This window comes from Varroa destructor, unplaced genomic scaffold (assembly GCF_002443255.2).
Source record: "Varroa destructor unplaced genomic scaffold, Vdes_3.0 BEIS01000007.1, whole genome shotgun sequence".
In the NCBI taxonomy this organism is placed as follows: domain Eukaryota; kingdom Metazoa; phylum Arthropoda; class Arachnida; order Mesostigmata; family Varroidae; genus Varroa; species Varroa destructor.
This window is the reverse complement of record NW_019211460.1, coordinates 27,672,303-27,690,517: the sequence shown is the minus strand read 5'-3', so window position 1 is coordinate 27,690,517 and position 18,215 is coordinate 27,672,303. Positions and strand designations below refer to the sequence as shown.

At 39.3% G+C, this 18,215-nt stretch overlaps 1 long non-coding RNA gene across 17 annotated transcripts in view; it reads left to right on the top strand.

The window, feature by feature from the left end:
* Nucleotides 1-17,979, top strand: part of LOC111254768 (uncharacterized) — a 44,810-nt gene extending 26,831 nt beyond the window's left edge. For 7 of the 17 annotated variants that reach the window (XR_015316934.1, XR_015316936.1, XR_015316932.1 and 4 more), the window contains one exon: nucleotides 16,524-17,979. This is a non-coding gene — a long non-coding RNA (uncharacterized LOC111254768). Of the gene's footprint in view, nucleotides 1-1,506; nucleotides 1,804-13,968; nucleotides 16,338-16,523 lie in introns of those variants that run through there. The other 10 variants (XR_015316937.1, XR_015316925.1, XR_015316924.1 and 7 more) reach the window with 3 other exon arrangements.
* Nucleotides 17,980-18,215: the final 236 nt, after the last annotated feature.

Below are 18,215 nucleotides of genomic sequence, written 5' to 3'. Positions count from 1 at the left end.
CGTTAATATCGACGTTTCCTCGATAGGTCCTACACTATTCGTAAAAGGCGCTCTTTTGTTACTTATTGGATGACTTTAAATTCGAGCATACGTTCATCAACGTCCTGTTTATTTAGAAAATAGTCCTTGAATATTCAGACCTTATCACTGCAGTGACTTTACAGCGCTGCCACCCGGTCCGTATTGCATCGCTCATTATTAGGTCGCGTAACGAACTTGTAAGGCTATGTTTTGTATTATTATCAAAGGTAAGGCATGTATCGTATGCATCATTAACTAACAAAACACTGAGGATTTTTAGCTGCTCTAATTTACTATGGGCTTTGCTCAGAACATTTGAGTCCTTTAGTGTTCCTTTATGCCGGCAGTATATGTACCTGCCCAATACAATACTCCTCAATGCTTTATGACGCCGCAGTTTAATCACAATGATTATATTATAGATAAGCAATATATGAATCATGTTATTGCCTATTTGTGACTAAAGGTAAATGTCAGGGATTCGCTGCACTGGGAACACCTACCTCTCAAATGTTATTGTAAGGCAATTCAAGGCTGCCACATAAGTAATGGGTAGCGGTTTATATATTAAGATAGCAAGTTGGCTCTGTATATTTAGGTAAGTTTTCGTCCCTAGAAGGTTTATCTGAGTGAAGAGGATGTCTGTTACTAATGGACGGAATTAGTTGCGTCGCACTTTTATGAGAACCGGCCTATTATGTGACTTGCTCCGCTGCGTCGTTAAATATTGACCTACTCCATCATAGGCCATAGCCAAAAGATGCATAGGATAAGGCTTATCGAGAAAGCTGCAAACCTAAAGCTTTATTCAACGCAAAAACATGAAAAAGAGAAGCCTACAGTGGGTTAACCAGATGTTCCGAGACGCTCTATTATGCATTGCTTCTTGTTGAAAAGCAAGGGGATTCAACAACACATTTTCATTAACTAAAATCACGGCTCGTTTTTATCCAATACATTAATGTTAACCCCTTACTAAATTGCTTTAATTTTAACATTCCGTATAAACACTGCTTACCCTAACCTCTGTATCCTACCCAATGGAAGCGGGAAATTTGACATCGACACGAATGAGTTGACAACTTTGCCTTTCTAAAGGAGCGTGTCACAAACAGACATGGCATTTTTAGCAGTATTATGGGTATCAATTTCCTTTGATTTTTCCGCTTTTTTTTTTCTATTTACCTTTAGTTTGATCTATAGCGCCTTTAAGATACAGTTTTTCTCAAAACCATTTCGTAATAAAAAATCTAGCTCACGCCACTTCAGGGTTGTTCTGTTATTTTCCAACATGAAACAAACAGCTCGCAAAGCATCGTTTCTGCTCTCCTGTAACCAGGTCTTAGTTTCTGCACAATCGTCCACGGCAGGTTTCAGATGTTTATGGTGTAAGCCTTATTGCTGACAACTAGAAGTGACGAACGCTACAAACAAAAACGCTTTATAAATCTTTTTTTTTCCATCTTTCCTTTTTTTTGTTTCCAGTACTTCATGTCAGCAAGTTCAGGTAACACAAAATGATTCGTATGCACTTCGACGCTTACTTTCGTGAAGAATTCTCATTTTAGAGTGAGTCTTATATTGCAGCGATAAGTTTATTGACGATTATATATGCCCCACTAGTGTGCTTAACAGATAGCTTTAAAGAGATGCGCGGAACACTGCTGATAAAAGTATCGATTCTTTAGAATAGTCATTGCGTTATTGTTACATTGCTTGATGTTGCACTGTATATTGTTTGTCCTATAACGAGCAAGGGCAAATAAATATTGACAAAATTGATGCTTCCTGTTTAAAAGATGCGCGTTAGTAAATAAAAAAACAAATATTTGGATGAGACTTTCTGCATGTTTCAAGGTACACTTCTCGCGGCAGCCTTTGTTTAGTTTAGCTGCCATTTTCCTCCTAAGTCACTTCCCGAATATTTTCTTCTAATTCGATTTTAAGTAATATAAAAAAAATGAGGAAAACTGGTGCAAGTCTCGCCTTGAATCCGCCACATAAAAAAATAATGATGTACAACAGCGCCAATGTCGAACAATCAAGGAAGCTTTCGTTACTGACGGTGCTTTGTCTGCTTCTAGCAGGAGCTTCTTTTCGTTCACATGACGAAGTTGCATTTCCTGTTTCCGCAATAACAGATTCATGGTTTTAATTTTTGAAAAAAGTAGCCAGGACAAACACTCTCCAAAATGTGTCCCAGTTTGTTATCGGTATTTCGCATATGAACTACTCGTATATATATATACACTCTCACATTATAGAAGTGCATATGTGGAAGAAGGCAACCCTCACGGAATTTGCCTGTTCGAGGTAACTGTGATTTTTTTCAAAATCTTTTCAGGATCCAAGCTTTTTGCAGATCATTTTCACGACTTTTCTTTCGTATACTCTCGAAATATAATGCTCTATAATAGATTCTTTAATTAATCTTCTTTAATTTAATCGTGGGTTTGTTGCGGAGATCGTTTATTTAAAAAAAGGTAAAATGGTTAAAAACCTAGTCTCGAAAAGATTCAATTTTATCAACTCTCAGTAAGTTAATTATTTCAGTGGAAAAATCCTTGGCTTCGCAAAAAAGGCTGTAATTATAGTTAGAAGAGACAATGCTGTGGGCAGGTCAAGGATTATGATTTGTCTACTATATATTCTCGTAAGGATCTTGGGCGCATTGCGAAGCTGGGCTTAAAATGATATTCTTCCTGTATGACCAACCCTCTTTGACTACCGCTTCTGCTATAGACAATCATCTATAGTAAATTCGGATTTACAATGCGGTGCATCTGTCAAAACCACATATGACTCGTCATCAAAAGAGCAGCGAAACGGATGCGCGGATATAGCAACTTTTTTTTTTTTTTTTTGATTTTTCTGTTAAATTAGCATCGACGACATCCGGTTCCATGAATGTTCGAAGTACAGTGGCCCGTGTAAATTTCATGTAATATGACTAAATTCAATGAAGTTTTGTAGCTTGCTCGCTAACTGCGGCTCTGGAGTAGGCATGACTGTGGTAAAAAACCGGGCTGTTCATCTTTCTTGTTTTCCCATTATGCAAAGTGAGATGAACTTCTAATTCGTGCGCATTTCGAGATGTATACTATTCAAATTCATAATCAACGTCTCCTTGCTAGAGGAAAAACGGATTATTTATATAAGCCCATCGTCCCAAGTATATATATCAAGGACATCTTGGGGACAGCTGTAGTTTTTATGATGTCTGAGCATGGCTTTAGTTGATAATAAAATGCTAGGTTGCAAATTACCATTGAAGAGGCGTAGTCACGCTCAAACAACCTACCATCACGTCTAACGCTGTTAAACCTCGTTGCCACTTGTTTCGACTAGCCAGCCTTTCTAGCGTTCATGAGATTCGTTTCTGCGAGCGGAGCTAGCCATTCGAACTATGAGATACGGGAGAATTCGGTCCACTTGTGCCTACTACTTATATTGATGAATATTTTTCAGACGAAACCGCTATTCACGATATGTAAAGGTCAGGTCACCGAAGTGCACAAATAACAGTTGACTAACTGGTAGATTTCTGGAGCAATTAATCACTAAGCGCAATGTCAGCTAACGACCTTGCCGAATATAAAAATAGGACTAATTAATGAAACATGCCTAAACAACGATTTACATTTATTTTAAGAGTCGGCTGCTAACGCATGTAGCGTTCAAAATAGCGTCACTAATTGTCCACGTAGCTGTGAGTTGGCGGAATCAGAAGCTACTGGAGAGCTCTTTGAATGCTTATACCATGCATGCTTTCCCCTGACCAATGCGTCACGTCAAGCTGATTCATCGTCTATTACAGATTCAACAAGTTAAAAAGTGAACTCGTCTTACAACGATTAAGACTTTTCATTTTCTCGTTTTTCTCGTGAGGTTCTTGTATCGGGAAATCTCACTAGAGACAAGAAGAGGCCTTTTGCGTTAACACAAAATGTGAGCTTGCAACATTGATCCCATGACGCCATACCCGGAGTGGAAGTGTCACATAATGATCGTCTGCGATAGTTAGTTACCTTAAGGAAGAAGCTGATCCTGGCAAGAAGAGAGTGAATCTCCTTAGCTGCTTTAACGCTAAGCCATCTGCAATCTGAAATAAGGGGTCCCTCGAACCTATTGTTAACGGGCTAATCTTCCATAGAGTCCATCTGATAAAGGAGTGGTGACCAAACAAAGATGCATATAATGCGATTTACATACGAAATAGGCCATTCATTCATTCATTCATTCATTATCAGATCATCACTGTAAAGCGTTCATCTATTCAGTCTGTCGCAGCACATACCGTGCCAAGGCCTCGGACCTTAGTTGAGCAGCTAGGCTGGTGTCTGTTGAAAGTTTTCGCACTCGGTGGGACAACGGGTTCGAGCCGGGAAGAAATCAGCGGCGAACGAGCTAAACCCTATGCATGCGCTTGCCCTGGCGTAAAAGCTGCACCGGCTCGACAAAGGCGGGTGGGCGGTCCCGCGGCCTAACGTACTCGCACCAGCTGGCGAAGCGTACTGCTGGCAGTACTTCAGTTATGCGTGGTAACAAGTGTGATCCTTTAGCGCTTAACAACAGCCATTTATTTGCCTGCCTACATATAATAATAGTGATCATACCAGGGCTATTGCAACTCCCCTGTTTGTTTCTTCCTGCGATTCTCCTGACAAAAGACATTCACCGCATAGTCTATACTTTACCTAGAGTATAACGAGATGGCCGAATTAAACTCATAACAAGCGTCAGCAGCATCACTGGTAGCAAAAATGCTATTGTCATAGATATGTGCGCAGAGGATGTACAATAAACGGGCCTGTGTAGCTGTTAGATGTTAATAAAAAAGAAAAAGGAAAAGTCATTAAACGTTCATCATATATCGTATGTTAAGGTGAATTTAACGTCACAAGTTTGCTGAAAAAGAATTAAGTCCCGACTCATAATAGATATTTATGGGTCGCCAGCATTCAAAACAAGCCAATATAGTGAATCATGCATAGTGCGTCTCACCGCTAGCATGTAAGATAGGGACATCAAAACGTGAAAGAACGCACAGCTATAATTTTCCGTCTGCCCCAACATACCCGCACTTACGTCCGTAACTTAAGAGCGTCAAAGTGTAAAAGCACAGGTTCTATATATTTGACGCACTTAATGCAAGGCGAGCGATTTGACAATGACAGGCTCGGGGGCGGGGTGCAGGGAGACGTCTGTACCCTGTATATTTTTTACCCTTTTTTTTGATTGATTCTAGTTTATCCGATTTATTATGAACGACTGTATATGTATCTAAAACACACATGCTTTAAATGTCACATTCGCTCTATGTTCTCAAACAGGTTGCTGGCTATGGGTTCTATATAGACTCTATATACATGAAACCACTTATCGGGCTTTACGCAGCTAAGGTAGCATCATAATATATCTACACTGCTCGAGATATTCCAAGGTTATCGGCTTTTTAATCGTTTGTAGCGATACGCACATATCGACCGGACCGAAGGTATCGTACATACTTTATCTAAAGCGAACGTCGTGTGGATTGCGAGTTCTGAGAGTACTGCAAATGGAAAACTGAGGCCTTTTTATCATATTCTTTACCTTCAAATTCTTGTTGGTGCTTGTGTCTAATGTGTTCAAAAAGTATAAATGAGAAACTGATATTGGATACTTTTAAAGGGTTGTATCAGAGTAAAAAGCCTGCTGCATCAAAACAGGGCACTCAGTGTTTGTGGCGTGTGCGTGCAATTTTGAACCGATGTCAGCTTGTCTCGTTTAGCTTAGAAGCCCGCCCGTCCAGATCCAGAAGGAAAAAATCAATGAATTAGTAGTAAGTGATGTTTACTATATCAGCCTGTAACCATTAATATCATCGATATTAGCATTCTTACAATATTATGTCGTTCAATACGCGGGAATTTTTCCCCAGTTGAATTAGATATGCTTGAACGCGTTCAACAGCTGTTCGTCGATTCGATAGACGTTATGCGTTACTGTTATTATTATGTTTCCATAGAAGAGCAAGGATTGCACAACATTCCATAAGACCGAACAGTAAAATCGATGTAACAATGGAAGAAAAGGCGGGCCAGCAAAAAAGCGGTAACTTAGGACAGACTCGGGATTCGTTCAGTTGGGGACAGTTTCAACACGACAACTTTGTTTGTCGTGTAGTACGAAAATGTAGTTACTAACCACTCGGCGCTGCAAAGTAGACAGGCAAGCGGAATCACTCGTTAGACGTACAAGATAGGGTCTAGCGGAGAGACGGATAGACCTTGACGCACTCTATTGGTCTCATTGGCTGACACGAGAGGAGACAATTGTTCTCTTCGTTGGCAGCGACTGCTAGAAGCAGTCATTCAGCGGTAACTGTCACTAGATCACTAGCAACGAGCATGCGTTCGACGCCAACTTTTCCCTTGGCCATTATCTGTACGTATCCTCAGTTGTAGCAATGGTGGTTGCTAACTGGGCGATGTCTATCACGACGTATATCACGCAGCACACAGTGATTACCCTGTTCCATCAGCACCAATGGAGGCAGTGCGTCGCCGCAGACGTCTCCTCGCTGAGCTAAGAATAAATTAAGGGATGCCCACTAGCTGTCCATCCGTTTATTCGCTCGTTTCTTCGATAGCATCGCCTGTCCATCTGTCCTAGACCGCCTCCTCTCTGTGCTCGCGATGTCTTTCATTCACGCCTGCATTGGGGCCTTCTCTCAGTTCAGCTCAGACACTCTCTCGCCTAGCTGAGAATGCGCACGCCTGATAGTGTCCGTACGTCGTCGTCGCTGAGCAGCTTTCCCACAATCCTCTTCGTCTATTGGCTGGCTAGTAGACGAACCGCGTACGCATTGGGGTTTCTGAGGCTATCTTTGACTTGAGGCCCACCCCCCGCTCCTCCACTTTCACATCCCCTTAGCCAGCTTGACTTTCGTAGCATTAAAGCCCGACTGACTACATGTCGTTGGCAACGTCGATATACGATATGTGAGGCTTTATTGCTTGGCTGGCCGATCGGCTAACAAATCAACGCGGCTAACCGAAGGCCGCTTATGTGTATATAACAGTGTGACGTAACCAGACACATACAGCGTTCATACAGGCCTAGTAGCGTTACATGACCACCCTTTCACTTCTGTCTAGAAAGTTTCGCTCGCGAAACATTTCGACAAGGTAGCCTAATTCAGAGGTTCGAAAAATCGACCAAGTCCTCTCGTGTCGCTTAAGTTTAAGTCGAGTCTTGATTTTCTAAGACGACTTCATCTAATATCAACTAATCAAGACAGAACTCTCTATCTATGAAAACGTATAAAAGCAGAATAAGGGGCGATGAAGAGGTACTAACGAAACAGCTACTAGCTGGCAATACTGAGATCCGCCGATTGGCAGGTACGGTCGTGCCTCAATAAGATTAGGCAAGCGGGAACTGGCGGTATCCCGATGGACACTGCAGTAGACTTCTGTTTGCAAATAATGTACACGAACAAACGTACATACTGAGATATGCACATATACTTTCCCCGGTGAAACAAACTGGAACAGGGAAGGTTAGTCTTTTTGACTATTCGCTTTCATATTCACTCTATGATTTTTTCTTACTCATAACCAACTACGATATGTAGCATTAACCTAGACAAGTCATGCCTGGACGAATGTCCTTTATTCAAACAGGCCAGCCGTAAAGCAACTAAATGGCCTGAAGAAGGAGTAGACGAGATGACTACATAACATCCACGTACGTAGCACGTACTTCATTTGTCGCAACATATGCATCACTATGTTTCTGTTTTGAATGATGGAACTCATTCGAAATAGCGCAATGCAAAGACGAGTCCCCACCTAATGCGTTACGGCTCTGCAAAACATGTCAGTATTTGTGTTGTCGTCTTTTTGACTATCCCTGTTCGTGTATTGCGTTACTACGGATCGATGCTACTTAAACCAGTAGTGTGCGTTTGTACTATTGCCACTAGTCTTGCCATAGAAAGGATAGAACAACTTGTTTCCAGACTTTCTATTTTATGCTATTTTGATTTTCTTATACGCCAGCCCTAAAACGCAAAGCTTTTATTATGGACCTTTAGCGTGTTACCTTTATTGTTATTTCCAAAACTAATTCTTAATCAAATTAATATTTCCCATAAACATGGAACTAACGGCACTAATAACTATAACGTGTTCTTATTTTAGCGTACGCATCGTGAAATACTCCTTTACGAACGTTTGTTTCCTGGTGCCTTTTACTTATCCTCATAGACATTTATACAACACGCTGTTGTCTGTAACCTTCTGGGTTGCATCCATAAAAATATAATACCTAGGACGATTGTGCTTGGAAAGATCACAGTAACCTGTGATTTGATTACGACTGAAGCAAATACGACTGCCAAATCTTCTTCTAGCCACCGTTAAGTGCTAATGCAGCCTCTTTGTTTTCTTCGATATACGGTAAATTTTATAGTTTCAAGGTTCGTTGTCTCCTGCAGCTAAAATAAATTTTTCTAGTAAAAACTGACGATGGACACAAAAAGATAATACGTGTACTTTATAAATTTAAACGGCTACTTTTAGGCTTGCTTCTATGGCCTGCTGAAGACACGTAAGAGAATTCGCTTATTTACATGTTTTTGCCGTTTCTTTTTGGGTATGCGTGTGTATTTGTATATGTATGCGTGTGTGGGGCAGGGGGGGCACACTGAAGGAGTTTTCCGGGTTCTAGTGTACTTCAAAAAAGAGAACGTGGGCTGAACGAGCAGACACGGTTAGCACAATACACTAACGTGAGAGATGTAGTAAAAAAATAGAAAATTCGCTTCTACTTTAGCACAAACTAGCAGATGTCAAACTAGGTTGGGCTGGTCTGGCCCACCGTATGCAATGACAACGAAGGCAACAATTGCCTCAACAGCTGAGGCGACTGCTGTTGGCTTTCCTCCAGCATCCTACGCGATTTCCATTTGTTTACTGCAGAAATTTAGTCGATGTCAACGAACCGGCAGGGTATTGCACGTTTTATAAGTAGAAGCTCTCTGGAAGGCCAAGTAGAGGCAATTTTTCGCAGTTTGTCAATATGTCTGCGAAAAGCAACCTCTTTCCTACATGCTTTCAACGCCAAGTTACTAATTCTCGCAACATCTAGGTTTGTAATGAAGTTAACTATGGCTGATCTCGTAATAGCATACTTAAACACAAGCTAGATATATAAATATGCAAAATTCACATGATGAAGTAAAAATTGTTAGTGCACAACGCATAACTACAAATAAAGTAGAGGATCCGCAGAGGGAGCGTCTCACGAAGGGACATTGCGTTTTGCTTGTTTATTATAGAAGGTTACATTTTGGTGATCGTTTTTAGATGCTTAAAATATGTATGTAATTTTATGAATCAGCAAATAATCAAATTTTTACAGCATCTGCACTCAAGAAGTTTTCCTTTTTTCTCATTTTATATATTAATAGTAATAACAAATCTCATATTATATATATATATATATATATATATAATATGAGATTTATATCGACATATCAATCTTTCGATTAAATAGTAATATTTAGTGTCCTGCTAAAGTGTTGTTAATCTACAAGATTTTACAGAAACAAACTACTAGACGGCTTTCAATTGTTCTTTAATAGGAAATTATCCCTGAGAGTTAGGAGAATTATAGTTAGGGGTTTTAGTAAATAGCACTTTGCTGCCAAAAACGGTTAGAAGCAATCTTTTCGGCGAACATTTTAACCTCGACTTCGCTTTTGATTTTACTAAAAACCATTTGCCTTAGTCAAAAAGAGTACATACGTTAGTGACACACTCTGGTTTTGTAGAATGCATCACAACGTGACATTTGATATCGGCTCAGTCTCTTTATCGTCCATTGGATTTCTAGAAATTGAAATTCATACTGTGTCAAAGATAAGTTGGCACCACGCAGTTATTGAGTAAGTAAGTTAACTCTGGCCGCTGGTAAAAGCGGCCGCATTTTGAAGAACTGCGATAATATAACCGCGAGAATAAATAACGTCGCTTAGAGCAGTCACCGATTTCACCGAGCTTTTGACCGTATTCAAAGTATCTAAAACAGCTAAAAAGGAGTTGACATAGTCAGCAGAGGGGCGGCCCGTAGGGCGTCTGTCAATAATCGACTTCGGCCATTATAAGCCTTAAGTGCAGTAATGTCAGCTTTAATCTGGCTAGTGTCAGTTCTGGCAAGTATACTCGCTTGAGACTGCCTCATTGCCATCTTCACCTTTGGCTTCTCTGCAGTTTCCTGTGGTTCTGGCTGTACCTTTGTGGGCACATGTGAGCGGTGTTTGTCCAGAAGCGCGGACGTTTGAGAATCGACATCTGCACTCCTGATAGATTTGCAATTCTGGGCCAGAATTCTGTATCGGTGAGTTCTCTCGGATACTAATGTTAGAAATCTTCTACCAGAAGTAGGTGTGAAGTGCAGAGGTCGTCAGCCCACTTTAACAAAAACGTGCGTATCATCCTGTGGCCGAGCTCAGGCACCCAATGATAGGAAACACCCGTCTAACTCTGAGATTCAAGTTTGCTTAGTTGAATAAGGGAAAACAATGGATTTAAGGTTTGATGTTGGTCGCTCTCGACGAAATCTTGCTTTTAGGCAAAGCACGGCTAAGAATAGTTAAGTTAAAAAATCGCTAAGAAACAAAAGATTCAGTTGAAATATTTCCTACTTTTTTCTACGTAAAGGAAATTTAATCGCGATGTCCCCAGAAGTTAATCGAATAGGCAGTATTGACCTGTGACAAAAAATAGACATACGTATACATACAGATAGTCTTAGTTTGTTTCTGGTATCTGTAAGTAGGTCATTTGCTTGTCCTGAAATAACTAAGCTCTGATTAATACAGCAGTTATCTGAGACATTTTTGTCCTGTTGGGAAGCAACGATCGAGCAATTTCTGCCGGTATAAGTAAGCTATACGCATATGATTATTTACAATATTTTTAACTTTTTTTTTATGAACTAATGATTTTATGCGCTAATCATGCATGAAAGTGATCCAATCTAAATAACTAGATTGTTTAAGATCCGTATTTTATTTTACGAAGGGATGGCGTGTGTATATATTGATATCCGAGCTTGGCCATCCGAAGTAGTAACAGGCGATTGAAGATAGTTGGATTAGAAAACCTATTAATTTCTTATTAAGTATCGGCATAGGAATATTACATTACTCATTATTCAACAAGATCTTATGCGACTGTGAGAATACGAAGAATACAATATGATGAAATCTTCTACAAGGATGAAAACAGTGTTTCTTTTAAGGTCCAACGCGATACGATAATGTCATATAACAATGATAATAATAATTTTGTTTAGAATTCTTCGCGCAACCTTGTGCAAAGTTCTAAAATAACGGTGTTATCCGCTTGTTTGTTGGCCGACATTGTATAAAGGTCGATATGGAAGATGTCGCTAGTGGTGTAGCTATGAAGATGTTAGAAAACACATTAATTTCTAGTAAATCGCAAATGTAAAATCATCGGTTTACTGCACGGCCTATAAAGCAGCTGCAATAAAAGCGTAATTTTGTACAAAAACATAATCTTCTCAATATATTGACATTTCTTAACACAGTCCCCGCACCGTCTGCAACCAACCACGTTATGGAGCCAAAGCAAGCTCATGGCGCCGAATACAGACCCGAAAATCGTGCAGGGTTAAACCCGCGGCGGTACTACACGATTGAAGCGATTCGTGCACTGGCTAGAAAAGAGGCGTAAACGATACAGACAAAACTTTATTCAATTCACTTTATAGCTATATAATATTAGATTCTTATTATAATTTCTTATCATAATGATGTAGACTAAAATCAAGTGCGGCTATCCGCCGTAGTGTTTGCGATGTTGCTGGTCAGCCATGAGAAGCTTGAACGAACTCTCTTATACTTATTATATCAATTAAGAAAATAACACGTTTATTTGAAAATATCGATCTGTCGAGTTATCTTCGATGAGGGTGCCGTAACACTGTATCACAATAAACTGTCTAAATCTAGCACAGAACGTAATTTAGGTTATAACCTACTGGTCTCGTTCCAATGGGTCATTAACGTTACTTTGCGGATTAATGATTCTATATACAACACCGCGCCATCTTTCCCGTCATCACTAATTATTGTTCATATCGGTAACATGGAAGTAACAAGCCGGACAAATCGCCGATGTCGGGTAGTTTCAACTGAGATAACAAACCGTGCTAGCTTAGTGGCTAACGTGCTTGCCCGCTAATTGTAAGGACACGTCGTGATCTAGGTCCTTACCTGGACATAGATAGGCTTTGTTTCGTGCCTAACGTAGATGCCGGACGTAAAACTCGGAAGTAGCTTCAACAAAGGTGTTTATATATTGTCAGAACGTTGCTGTTTATCGAAAACTAAAGATGCCTTAATTTCGAATCCTTTATTCCTACAACGTAAACATCTGGCGAGAATCTATCAAACATAAAAATGTAATAGATGAAAGTAAACTAGAGGTGATTAAAAATAACGTTAAGCGGTTCGACGCGAATCCGAGTATAGACTTACTTTTTTTTTGTACTGGGAGCAGCCAGCCGCCCGAAGCAATGTTAAGCGGCTTAAGTACCGATCGTAAAACCCAAAACGTTAATTTATTTATAAGTACGGGCTGGATACACCCGTTGGACAAAATCGACCGGTTCAAAGTGTCCGTTACGATATTTTAGATAGGTGCTAGTAGTTCCAAAGGAATTCACTGTCAAAAGGACAGAGTCGCCTAATCGGTCTCTGAGCTCTATTACAAAATATCGATAATTTTATAATATGTTGCTTACTTTCTTTGTAGATCTTATTGGCCTAATGAAGATATTGTAGTGGAGTTGGCCGGCTGTCACAAATTCGCTTTTCAACTAGCAAAGTCTACCATAGCAACAGGTTCTGCTCATCGTTGCGTGTAATCAGTCGGCAACAGAGAGACGACTAAGTATCTAACGAGCATATATAGAAGATGAATTTCCAACCTAATACGCTGCTGAAATAACACAATTTAGGTTTAGTGAATACTCGGTTTTGTCATTTATTATATAATTCGATTAATACTGACCAGCTCTGCCAGTGAGTCAAACATTTTTGGGTCATTTCGCTTGGGTGCTGCTTAATAGCATCCTTTCTTAAATCCCAATACGAAATGTTTAGCGGGACATGTTTATATGTCCAGGAAACCAAAATGAATGATTGAGGCTAACATAATTGAATTAAGTTAAAACGCCGATCAAGGCCGTAGACAATTCAGGTGTCTTTTCCACGACCGCATGGTGCAATGAGCTTGTTAAATCCAATGGTCACAGCGCGCGCAATTGTTTAATTCCTGATAAGCTGCAACACGAATTGCTATTGTGTCTTCAAAATACTTTACAATATAGGTCACACTCTGAACTCGGCAAACGAGGAGTAAACAATATTTTTCTGCTATAGAGGTTCGATTGAAGAAGGATAGCTTAGATTGAGACTAATGGATCGTTCTAGCTAATAAATTGAGCTGAGCTAAAGTTTGTTTTTGGCCTTCGTTAAACATGATACGAAGCGGCCTCAAGCAACGTGCGAATAACTAACGCCTCGATAATTCCACGCCTAATCGTAGTCACTGACCGCATTCGCACGCTATTTTTCCTTCTGAATAAACGCACGATAGATAACACTAAACATCTGTTGTTATTAGGACTTTTTAATTACACCTAGGTGAACACTATGCTCTATACTATTATTAGAGCGGCCTTCTAATGCAGCTGTCCACGATAGAGACTCCTAATATTATCTTATCTGGGGTATAATTTGCAATAGAGGGCCGCCACCGTTCACGTGCAGTAAATTTGCTAGGATAGAGTAGATCTGAAGACGGAATACAAAAAGTCAAACTAAAGTCTTTAACTGGAGACAAAATACGGTTACGATTCCAGGAATCAACTTAAACTGACGATACTGGTCCGTGTTTTTGGAATGACATGTTTAGTGTATGTCCTGTATTTTGTCAAGAGGACTTCGATCGAGGACAGTGCTGCTCTAGTAACAAGACGGAATAAAACCTGCCCCTATCCGAAAACTTAGCTAACAATACTACTAAGCAATGGGGATCCGACAGGAAGACCTCGATCTTGAAAGAAAGCTTGAAAGAAGGGTCTCTACCCTTTAAATATCGTTAGGAATATGCACCTGGAGCAAAATGAGTCCCACTGATATCAGCGTTCATGAATGAAAAAACATTTAATAAACCTTGACCAATTTTTTAAAATAAGATCTCTGAGTAAAGTATGATAAGCCTTTAAGAAAGGCGTAGTTGAAAAATGAGTTTGATGTCTCTGCACATGCGTCATCTGTGTAGCGTCTGTAGAAATTTGGAAATCAAGTTCGCACAAGCAAATAGCAATGGCTATAGAATCTGTTTTGTCTTAGATTTAGCCCAACTTTCTGCCATATTAACTTTAAAAGGACGAAGTAAGTAGATCGTCAAAAAGACGTTTACTTGTAAATAACGAATGCGCTAATTTGCATCTACGGACTACGGAAGTTCATAGACATATGGGCCTTTATAGTTCTCTATCCGAATATAATGGTCTAATTAATAAGTTGCGTACAGACGAAACGTTTACCACTCTTTGTTTAGGTATTTCTTAAGACTGAGTTTGAGTTTTAGTATAAGGCCAGTTTTGACCGCAATTTTAACGATTGGCATGTTTACTGATCAGTAACCTAAAACATAATTAAGAAAGTAGACAATTCTTTGACATCGTAGACGTTGCATGTTAGGCCTATTTATAGACGTCAATGTTTATGTATACGGCTAGTTAATACATAAAATTAACATAAAACATAAAAAAAAATTAATCATGATAACATGATCTGTTTTTCGGTTCACTCAGCAGTTCGTTTTTCATTGGCATGTGTAAATTTCACAATTGGTCGAATCTTCTCTCGAATAAACACCGCAGAACGAATAAATTAGGTTAGAATATCTAGAAGTGTCGTTTCTTAAACAGTGACTTTCAATTAATTTTTTTATAGGGCTTGTTTAAAAACGTTGTCAATCACCGGCAGTGTAATATGGTTGAGAATATCTAAAACTCCATAACAGGCATCAATATAACTACTGCCAGATGAAACTTCATGTCTACAACCTTTTTTGTTCTGCTATCGACTGAGGAAGCTATAACGCTTCTATGCCTGAGAGAACAACGTTAAGCAACGACGTAAAGAGCGTCGTCTGCCCTTCGAATTTTATATTTTTTCGAAATAGTGACAATATGTTAACAATTAAGTAACAATAAGCTCTATATGGACACAGCTGGCGGGAGTGAGGAGGAGCAGGGGGGTAAAGGTTTTCGCACAATACAAAACATAGGTAACGACGACACAAAATTTTCCGCTGAAGCTGAATGGACAGTCGGGTAAACATAGCCAAGAGTATGAGAGGAAGATGATGGGTATCATTAGATCCTTTTTAGGCCATAATCAGCCCACTCGTGAGGTAAAAGTTGTTTGCTGAATAAGCAGACACAGATTTCATAAATGCGAAAATCATTTTATGAAAACCACGTGAAATTAGTGCGTATATAGGGTTTCTGGTAATCCTAATGTAAAGATATACTTAGCGAATGGCTAAGACCATCTCTGCAGGATGTCGAATAGGATTTGGTATATTGATCAGTTTACAGTTGACCAACCTACACGATTCATTGATTACTGTGCAGGTTAATACTAAATTTTACTCTATAGTATAGAATGGAAGCATACTGTAGCCTGTAAACTCAGTTTTTTTTTCGATAATGACAAACGAATGGAACACTTGAGGTAGTTCAGTAGGTATCTGATCGACGGGCCCAAGCAGAGCGATAGGACAATCTGAGTTCGTGCATCCATACGTTAATTTACTAGGCCTTTACCAGCCTGTCACGCATGTGATTGGCAAGTCATAGTTGTCGAATCGATCCATGTGTAGCGTTCGGTTGTTCCTATTGATCTGTGCCATTACTGTCTCTTCCCTGGTTACAAACAGTAAAAAATCTCACTCACTATAGTATCTGTTTAATATGTATGACACTTTATAGACAAGCTAATATGTATGGATAAGCGAATATGTAATGTTCGGATTCCGTGTGTCGCGACATTGAGCTTTCTTTTCTTCAGCTGTTAGTAAACACCCAAAATTATCGAGGCCACTCGAAGGCTTTCGGTTGAATTCGAAATAAAAGAGCAGATGACAAGACCTAGATGGGTAAAAAACGCTCCTGAAAATTGAAGGCGTAGCTATTCATGTGTTATTTCGGTAAAGGTAAAACTGGTTATGTAGTATACACTGACAGTTTATTTACGTACCACTGGGTATATATCTATTTTCTGCGGCAAATACATAATGTCATCTTTGTCGAACTAGTAGATACAAGCTATGACTGTCGTACACGAATGCACCTAGCTAATACATTGAGAAAACTCAGTGTTATATCTCCGCAATTTTCAGAGAGTATCTCAATCGTTCAGGTGACATGAAAGCGGACTTTCAATGTGCTAAGCATAAGGCGGCCTAATTCTACCTGGATCTTTCGATAGAAGACGCCTGGTCGCGAAAAAAGGAAAAAATTACCGAAAATCGAAGCTGCCAAATGCGCTGTCTTTGCGTGCTGATGAACACTGACTTCACTCGAGTTGCAACACTGAAGCCTGTGACACACGCTTGGCAGAACCTATGCGTAAACAGAATTTCTATTCATAAATAAAAAGAAAACTCGAAGCGTCAGAAATTTTGACTTTCTGCTCTTCGGTATCTTCACAAACATGTATTCATTTTTCACGGAACTCGTCTGATTTTAATGAAATATCGAATTAACCAAAAGTATTTTACGTCAAAAGTCGGGTATATATCTATCCAACCCACTTTATATATTTTACACTGTTTATGCATTACTGTTTCCAAGTTATGAGCATATATTATTATAAGCAGATGATGTGCTTATAATAATATATGTGATTTTTGCGATAGGAGAAAACAGATATAATGAAGCAATTCATTGTGAACGAGATGAAGACTGAGTACAGGTTGGTGTATTTGTTGTTAGCGAAGCTGATAATAATGCAAGGCTGTATTTTACACGTGAATCATTATTACTAGGGTGGATCGCAAACAATATCGAATAAACGAAACATCTCACCTAAATTCTAGAAACAAACTTCCTTATTATTTGCTGTTACTCTCTACGAAACCAATTTATTTCTTCTTACCTGAAACTTTAAGGTTTGGTTCAGAACTCCTCTAGCTTTTAGGACTCTTCTCATTGTCAAGTACACTGCTACGAATTTCGTTGCCCAGTGACCGAAAACTGCGATGATTCGTCGGCGCGACATTCAGAAAGTGGTGGATGTAGCCGAATTTCTCGTTTAGGCCTCTCATGGGCGGCTCTAAGAATTTTTCTCACGTATAGCCTGAAACTACCGCAAAGAAAGACGACCTTTAGATGTCTCAAAGAAGGCCTCTTTTTTAGAGAGCCTCACTCAATTGATGCAATCTTTCAATAAATAACTTTTATAGAAAACACGCCAAAGTTATTCCATATACTTGATATACAATAACGTATATATATATATATATATATATATGAAACATATATAGATGTGCCAATGAAGGAACATGTTATATGAGAGAGGTGGGACTATATGGACCAAAAATTGGCCTAACATTACTATAAAAAAAAACGGTCTTAGGAGAAAGAAAAAACTTATTACCAGTATATTTGTCAGCAACCCTTATATTGTGTGGCATATAAAGGCTCACTAGTTCTTTCATTTAAAGAAATATCGATTGAACACACTTAAATCATTGGTCAACATAGCCCCACAAAGTAAAGTTATATGGGTCATTTCCATGCAAAAAAAATAACTGTCTAATAAAGCTGAAGGAAAAATGTTCTTCTATTTATAAACGGCTATCGTTATGACTAGAGGATACGATGACTTATTATAAATATTTATTGGCAACTCAGAAATTATTATGACAGTCTGAAGCTCGGTTTCCAATGGCCCAAATACCTACATACCTACGAGTTGCGCTTTGCTCGAGAAATGAAGAGAAACAGTAAGAATGTCCTTAACGCTACTCGAAGCCGACCAACCATAGTTGTTATGCGTGATTCTGGTGTAAATAATAATCCATGGTAAA